This window comes from Panthera uncia, chromosome A2, assembly GCF_023721935.1.
Source record: "Panthera uncia isolate 11264 chromosome A2, Puncia_PCG_1.0, whole genome shotgun sequence".
NCBI lineage: Eukaryota > Metazoa > Chordata > Mammalia > Carnivora > Felidae > Panthera > Panthera uncia.
In genome coordinates this window covers 58,759,643-58,768,147 of record NC_064816.1, presented here as the reverse complement: position 1 = coordinate 58,768,147, position 8,505 = coordinate 58,759,643, and positions in this window count along the sequence as shown.

Below are 8,505 nucleotides of genomic sequence, written 5' to 3'. Positions count from 1 at the left end.
TGACACACCCCCACCTTGCCCTCTGTGCCTTGTTGTCCCAATGGGAAGAAGGGGATTCGGGCAGCTCTGTTCACAGTGGGAGCATGGGGGTCCACAGGTGGTGGCCCAGGGAGGGTGCCCCCATGTCCCTGAGCTACAACCACCATCAGAGTGCCTGCCCTACCACAGCCCCCCACCAGCAGACCCTCCCGCTGTCCTGGAGCCCTAACGTCCACCGGGCTGTGCTATGGGCTCGGGGCCTGGGCCCCTCCTGGTGCTGCCCACCCTGGCAGGGAGACTCCAGTCCCCAGTGGCCCGCCTCGGCCCCTCGGCCCCTCGGCCCGAGATGCATGAGATGTGTGAGCCGGGGCTTCCAGAAGGTACTGATCACCGGCAACCCCTGCCCCGCATCTTCAGAACGGTTAGCACATCGTCCGCAGTGACGTGCACTCAAGAGTTTCTAGGCTCGCTGTTAATAACTTGGAGTCTTGCCTTCAGCATCTGCATTTTAATAAGGGGCATGCTCTTGGCCCCGAGAACTACCACGTTCCCCGAGCGCAGTGAGGACTCCGGGGCACGGTTGTGGCAGAGCCGGGATCCAAACCCAGCAAGACAGCGAGTCCAGCTCGGGGACATGGCCACACGCACGGGCCACGCAGACCCACGTTCTCCCGCCCTGGTCTCCTCCCCAGGCCTCCCGGCGACCGAACCGGACCCTCGGGGTTTCTGAGGATACGTGGGGTGTTGGGGGTCCCTGCCTGGCCTGGCCCCGACCCGAAGGCTCACCTCCTGCTCTGGTCTCACCCCGCTGGTCTGTAAGGCGAGTGTGCGGAGGGCGCCAGGTCCACCCATCTCTGTGGCCACTGGCGCCCTGGTCTCTGCGGCCCAGTGTCACCAAGATGTGTCCATGAAAACAGACGTCAGGAGATCTGGCACAGAAGTCCTCCTAAGGGCAAGACCCTCTTCTCTCCTACACGGTCGAAGATGGCAGCCTCTTTGTCACCACACCTGGGACTTGAAAAGCAGCAGGCAGGGCTGGCATCCTTCCCCCCCCCCCCCCCCCCCCCTCCTGCTGGAGGGGAAAAAGGATCCAGTGCCGGCCCAGCAGCAGGCCACCACCAGAGGGCAGCAGAGTCCAGGCCAGGCCACAGCCCTGTGCACCAGGCCGCTCTGTCTGGGATGCTGGGTCCAGGGTACTGGGTCCAGGGTGCTCTCTCGAGGATGCTGGTCTGGGATGCTCTCTCTAGGATGCTGGTCCAGGGTGCTGGTCCTGGATGCTCTCTCGAGGATGCTGGTCCAGGATGCTCTCTCAAGGATGCTGGTCCGGGTACTGGTCCTGGATGCTCTCTTGAGGATGCTGGTCCAGGATGCTCTCTCTAGGATGCTGGTCTGGGATGCTCTCTCAAGGAAGCTGGTCCAGGGTGCTGGTCTTGGATGCTCTCTCGAGGATGCTGGTCCTGGATGTTCTCTCTAGGATGCTGGTCTGGGGTGCTCTCTCTAAGATGCTGGTCCGAGCGTGTCTTCCCTCCACTAAATGCCTCGGGGCCCCGCCCGAGTCGTCACCTCTAGCGCAGCCCCATCCTACGACCTCGTGAGCAATGACCAGTCTTGTGGCAGAATGCTCACGAGACACTGCTGAGCGACAGCCTGTGGAAGGGTGTGTGTGGGATGAACCCACCTCGCTGGGCAGCAGGAGCTTGTGTCTGGGAACGGTTCTCACACCCCGAGCCCTCCTGATGGCAGAGGACAGGGCCGCTTAGCGTGTCCCTCTGCCCCGGAAGAGCTGGCCGGATCCAGAAGCCAGTCACATCTGCGACCTCTCAGAGAGAGGCTGCTGGCCTTATTTGCAGAACAGTGAGGTTCTAGTCTATCCTGTCTCACTGACCAGCTGGAAATTTCCATAAAAAGGAGCTTTGCATGTAACCCTCCTCCTTCCTCTGCTGGTTGTCAGTGGCCCTGTGGCTTTCCGCTGGGATGGGACGTCCCTGGCTCATACCCCACTTTCCTGTCTCTCCCCGGAGCCCCTGCCCCGCGTAACGGGACATGGCTTCAGGAGACCGCAGGCCAGGCACAGAGGCAGTTAATGGGTCAGGATTTGGTTTCCGGGCCTTCATGCAGACAGAGTGAGGAAATAGGTGTATCTTTAAAGGCAGTCCGTGTTCTTGTAGGGAATGGTCAGTGGGGTGAGCACAAGAGGAGCAAAGAGTCAGGAAGCAAAGGTTATTGTGCAGCAGATCCTGTGAATGGGAGACACGGCACTGAGGCCACAGAGAGGCGCGCCAGCGTGATCAGGAAGAGGGGAGAGCAGAGCCAGCCGTCCTCATCGGGGTTTCCACGGGGAAGGCAAGGCAGAGCAGGGGGAGTGGCTTAGGTTTGGCTCCCTTGAATAATTCCAACAGGCTGTAGGCTGTAGGGTGTCCCCAGTTGCCTGGGGGCCCTGGGGTGACGAAGGCAGGGGAGAATTGTCACCTGGGCTGCGCGTCCAGACGGAGGAGGAGGTGTGGCTCCGGGATGCTTAGTTCCAGCATTGAAGACAAGCTCCCGGATGAACTTTTGCTGTCTCTAAGAACCTGCTTACCCCGAGGGTCGGTCTCTCCCCAGCCAGAAAGGGGTTTTAAGTTGCCAAAACATCACCATATCCAGAACAGACATTTTAGTATGTGCACGACAAAGGCCCAGCGCACGTGAGTTCATACCGATATTTCGAAATCCAACGCAGGGCCTCGGGGTCTCTGTATCGTGTTATAACTTACTCAGTATGGTGTTTACAACGCCTTTGTCTGCTGTTTAAAAAAAATGTTATTTACTTTATCCAACATTCCATGCACTGGGTTAAATTTGGACTCCAAATGGGTTCAGGACACAAATACATAAACAGATGTAAGATAGAATATATAATATATCCTGTTCATCATTTCCTATGTAATATTTAGCCTTCAATAAATAAACATAATGCCTCACACTCTGTCTCTCTCTCTTTCGAAAATAAATAAACATTAAAAAAAATTTTTAAGAAAAGGGGCACCTGGGGCAGCTCAGTCGGCTAAACGTCCAATTTAGGCTCAGGTCAAGATCTCATGGTTCATGAGTTCAAGCCCCGAGATGGGCTCTATGCGGACAGCTCAGAGCCTGGAACCTGCTTCGGATTCTGTGTCTCCCTCTCTCTCTGCCCCTCCCCTGCGCATGCTCTGTCTCAAAATTAAACATTAAAAAAAATTTTAATAAAATAAAATAAATAATCATAATGCACAAAATATAGTCTACGAGGACTTTAGGAAAACACAGCAAACAGAATGATTGTCTTTGGATGATCATATACAGGCAATTTTAGTTTTTTTATGCTTTTCTGAAATTCCCAGCACAATATTTAATATGTACAGTTTAATAAGCACTGATCAATGCTCTCCCAAATTGTAATTTGCACCCACGAAATAATTCTGCAAAAGAAAGATAAAACCAAGCCATCGTGAGTAAGTAAAGACCCTGTTGATGCTAAGAGACGTGTTCTGGTTTTAGTTAAACGTGTGGTGTAAGCGGAACTCACAGGTGCGGCTGTCACGGTGGGTGTCCCCGAGGGTCAGGGTGCCCCCACCCGTGAGAATGCCACGGACACCTGGGGGCTCCGGGCTGCATCCCCTTCCCTCCAGCCCAGAAGGCAGAGCCCCAGGATGAGGGGGGTGCAGGGCCCAGGGTCCCAGCCCCACTTTACACCATCAACGGCCCACACCTCCCAGAATGCTGAATGGACGTCCTCGCCATTGCCGTGACACACAGGCTTCCTGACCTCGGACCACCCTCTCCTGGTCCCGTCTCCCCAGACGCCCCGCCGTGTCCAGATCCTGTGCATCCTGCAGGGTCCAGATCACACACCAGGCTCTCTGTAGGTGGCCCATCTGTGGGCCCTCCTGCCTGATGGCCCAGCCGTTGGTCCACGGCTGGATGCCTGAGAGCCCCTCCCCGTCAGGCTGTGGCTCATTCACCCCTGCGTCTCTCAGCACTGAATGCACCATGGGCATGAAACGTACATTCACTAAAGAAACGGAGAACATCCTTCAGGAGCGGCGCACCGAGCTCCAGTGCAAGATGGGGTGTCCTGGCCCAGAAAGTTCACCGCGTGTGGCAGTGTCCACGTGGAGCCTGAGGCATGATGGGGTCCGGAGCAGACCCAGCGGGCCAGGCTGGGAGACCTGGTCATCTCGGCTCCTTGCGTCCAAGTCCACGTTGTGACTATTGTCATCAGTTACAAGGTACGGACCACAATAGACAACAGCCCGGTGACCTTCACTAAGAACCATGGAGCTCAAACTGGTTCCACAGAACCTTCTTGTTACCGTGAACACGTGAAGCTGCTGCTTTGAGAGCCTCTAGAGTTCACATCTTCGAGCCAGAACAATCCCCGGCGCCCACGCACCTGCCGGCTCCATGGTGCGCGAGGCCCTCATATGGGATGAGAATGGCTGGTCACCGAGGCAGGTCCTCCGCAGGCCCTGAGGTGACACCTATGTGACCAGGAGGCCAGAGCTGCACCATGTTGGGGGCTGAGCCGGGAGCAGCCATCCTGAGCTCGGCCAGCTGGGCCTGGGAGCCGAGCCTTGGGACAGAGGGCTCGGCCCCTGAAGTGCAGCCCACCGGAGGGAGGCCGGAGTGGAGGGGTGACCCCTCACCCAGCAGGTGCTCCAGGGACTCCTGGGAAGCCTTGCAGCCACAACCCCAGCACACTGGCGAGTCTGGTTAACATTCTTGGTTAGAATGTAGCACGTAGGGGGCAAAGCACTGCTCACCAGCGCCCTGCTGGCTGGATTCGCACAGGTGCACCCGGGGGCGTGCTGACACGGGGGGGGGGGGGCGGGGGCGGGCAGCACCCGAGGACGGACAAGGCGCAGAACCGTATGTATAAAAATAAATGCACAAACACGACTGTTAGGACTTCAGCGACAGTATAGTGAGGGTGCCGCGGACATGAGCCTCCATCTGCGCATTAAATAAAGCAAGACCCACACCGCACACAAGGCCTGTCACCTTCATTAGTGATGGAAATCAAACGTACTGAGGTTGTTTGCTCCAGCTGTAGCGGGACGTGGAACCGCGTGCGATCTCTCTTGGCAACAAAGTCACGGGTGCCCCTAACAGTACCAGAGACGCCCCTCGCGGGTGCTGATGGCATCAGTCACACCTCTCCTGCCACCTCGTCTGGAACCGACTCAAACACAGAAGCCAGAGTGGTAGAAAACAGGTGTGCGTGTGTGTGCATGTGTGAGTCCACGCATGCGTGTTGTGTTGTGTGGGTGTTGGACATATGTCAAGTTCACCACTGGTAAGGGGCTCTGGGGACTCCAGAGCTGGGCCTGTGGCCTCAGCTGGGCTCCTTCTGGTCCCTGACCCCCCCCCCACCTGTCACCCCAAGAACGTGGGACCTTCGAGCACAGAGAGGCTCCCTGACCTGCTGGCCTCGGGGCACCAAGTGCCCCAGGCGAGTCTGCAGGGGCAGGCCCAGGGGCTCGTGCCCAACCCTCTCTTGTGTCAGAGCAGGGGAGGGGAGGCCTTCCCAGGTACTCCACCAGCCCCCCACCCCCCCGGAAGCTCGGGTCTGCACGGCGCGCTGGAGTCCTGACTCCTGACTCTGCTCCCAGAGCACCACCCCACACCCCCGCCCCAGGCACCCGCCGCTGCTTCTGCACCACTCACTGGAGCCCCTTTCCTGGGAAGAGAGGGGACAAGAAGTGAGCATCGCCTCCCATCCCCTAAACAAAAACTTCATGTCAACCTCAGATCACACCTGTGAAGGCACATTTCATGTGTCTGCTGGGCTAGAACTTCACGCTCAGTGTTTGGTCAAACACCAGTCTAGATGTTGCCGGGAAGGTATTTTTAAGATGACATTAACCTTTACATCAGTGCACCCTAATTATAGCATAACATGGGTGGGCCTCATCCAATCAGTTGAAGATCTTAAGAGAAAAAGGCCGAGGTCCCCCAAGAAGGAGGGAATTCTGCCTCCAGGTGGCTTCAGACTCAAGATGCACTATCAGCTCCTTCCTGCGTCTCCACCTCCCCCCTGTTCTGCAGACTGGACTTGTCAGCCCCATGATTAGGGGAGCAGCTCGAAGATAGAGAGAGATGATAGATAGATGATAGATAGATAGATAGATAGACAGATAGATGATAGATAGATGATAAATAGATAGATGGATAGACAGATAGATGATAGATAGATGATAGATGATAGATGATAGACAGATAGATAGGTGACAGATACAAACACACACAGAGTGACAGAAAGATGGAGACACGAAGCAAGGGAAAGACTGACAGAGAGACTCACACAGAGAACAGGAGATACAGAAAGGGGAGGAAAGGCGGACAGCATAGTCCTTCCTGGAGGTCAAGGAAGCAAAATGCAGAGAAGGGGCAGGAGCCAGGTGGTCAGGTCCATGAGGGCCAAGCCACGCTTCTGTGTCCCTGGCGCCTTGAAGGGCCCTCGGGCTGGACCCAAAGAGCAGCTCCCGGTTCCCCGGGCCCCACACCCCCACGGTCCCCCCTGCTGTTCAGGGCAACTTCACCCCAGAGCGGGACAGAGTCGGGCGCATCTGCTCCTCTGGGCCGGACCCAGGACTACATGTGATGAGATCAGAAGGCTCCCTTCCTCTGTGTGTCACTCTGTCCCGCCCCCCCCAACCCTGTCCCCGGCCAGCTCCTTTCCCTGTGACACCAGAGGCTGTCCCTGACAAGCCCCTAGAGCTGGCTCCTGCTGTGCTAGGTGATGAGGCCGCCAGGCCCCACACCTGCGCTGTGGACACCGGTCTGCACACACTCCCCACCCAGAGACGCTACGCTGACATCTGTCTCGAGGGTGCCCCCCGACCCCAAGGCCGTGGCAGGTCCCCTGTTTTCCAGACACAGTTCGTGCCCAAAAACAAACACGGCGCCCTGGAACCCACTCGCCTCCCGCTGGAACCCTCCACGGCCACCCAGAAAGGAAAGGGACTTGGTTTGCAAATACAGTCAACCCTCGGATCGTGAGGAACTCTTTCTGCGAGGGTTCCGCAAGATGAGCAAACATTCCTGGTAAATAATAACTTGATCAACGAGCCATGTCTTGCAACACAAGTCGTACGTGATGCCGAACGTCACAAGATCACGAGTGAGCACATGGCTCTTGAAATTCGCTTTGATATACGAGCGCTTTGGGTGACACACGTGTTTCCGGAATGAATTATGCTCCCACACCTAGGTCTGGCTGTATTAGGACTGGCAGCAGTTCAAACTGGTCATGTGATGCATTACAGGCCACAGGGGATGATTCTGCGTGGGGGTGGTGTCATTCCCCAGCACATGCGGGGCATGCACTTGGGCTCATCCTTCTGTCCTGTCGCTGCCTGACCGTGAGCCCCGAACAAGGCTTCAGAATCAGCATTCCACTGGTGCACCTGGGAGGCTGTCGGATCAAGTGATTCTTGATCTCGGGGTTGTGGTCCAGGCCCCACACTGGGAGTAGTGATGACTTAAAAATAAAGTCTTTAGGGGTGCCCGGGCGACTCAGTCGGTTAAACGTCCAACTTCGGCTCGGGTCATGATCTCGCGGTCCGTGAGCTCGAGCCCCACATCGGGCTCTGTGCTCACGGCTCAAAGCCTGGAGCTGCTTCGGATTCTGTGTCCCCCTCTCTGCCCCTCCTCTGCTCGCACTCTCAAAAAAACAATTTTAATAAACATTTAAAATTTTAAGAATTAATTAATTGAATAAAGAGGATTCCTTTAAAAAACAAACCAGCGTTCCACCGGCTGGCACTCGGAAGCGTTTACCCTCTGTCCCCACAGGGAGCTGGTGTTACAGCAGGATGTGATCGTACCCTCGCTTCCCTCCACCCGGAGGTAATGGAGTCACGATGAGCACTAGACACCGGGTGTGAACATGTAACAAGTGGTGGGGACTGTTCGGTGCTGGTTCACCTCATTACTGGGGTCAGAGCACTAGCGTTGTGGAAGCACCTCGGTCCCGTGGGCACGACCTGGTCAGCCTCCGAAACCACCCCAAGCCAACCGGTGGCACGCAGCTCAGCGGAGAGGGACCGGTCTCTCGACTTCAAAGCCTTGCTCTTTCTACGCGCTGCTCCGTGGGAACACCGCACAGTGGCCCTTTCCTCCCAGGACACCCCAGTAGGACTCCTAAGCAGAGACGCCCCCTGCCCACCACCACCCACCCCTCCAGCACCTTACCACTCCCCCCCACCCCCACACCCCCCACACCCCACACCCCCACACCCTACATCATACCCCCCACCCCTCCCATCCCTAACTCACACCCCCTGCACCCCACACCCTTACCACCCCTAACTCACAACCCCAAACCCCACACCCCCACACTCCCTACCCCACACCCTCACCCCTCCCAGCCCTAACTCATACCCCCCGCACCCTACACCCCTCCGACCCCTCACACCCCACCCACCCCACACCCCCACACCCCCCACACCCCCATACCTCCCACCCCTCCCACACCTAACAACTCCCCCACACCCCCCACACCCC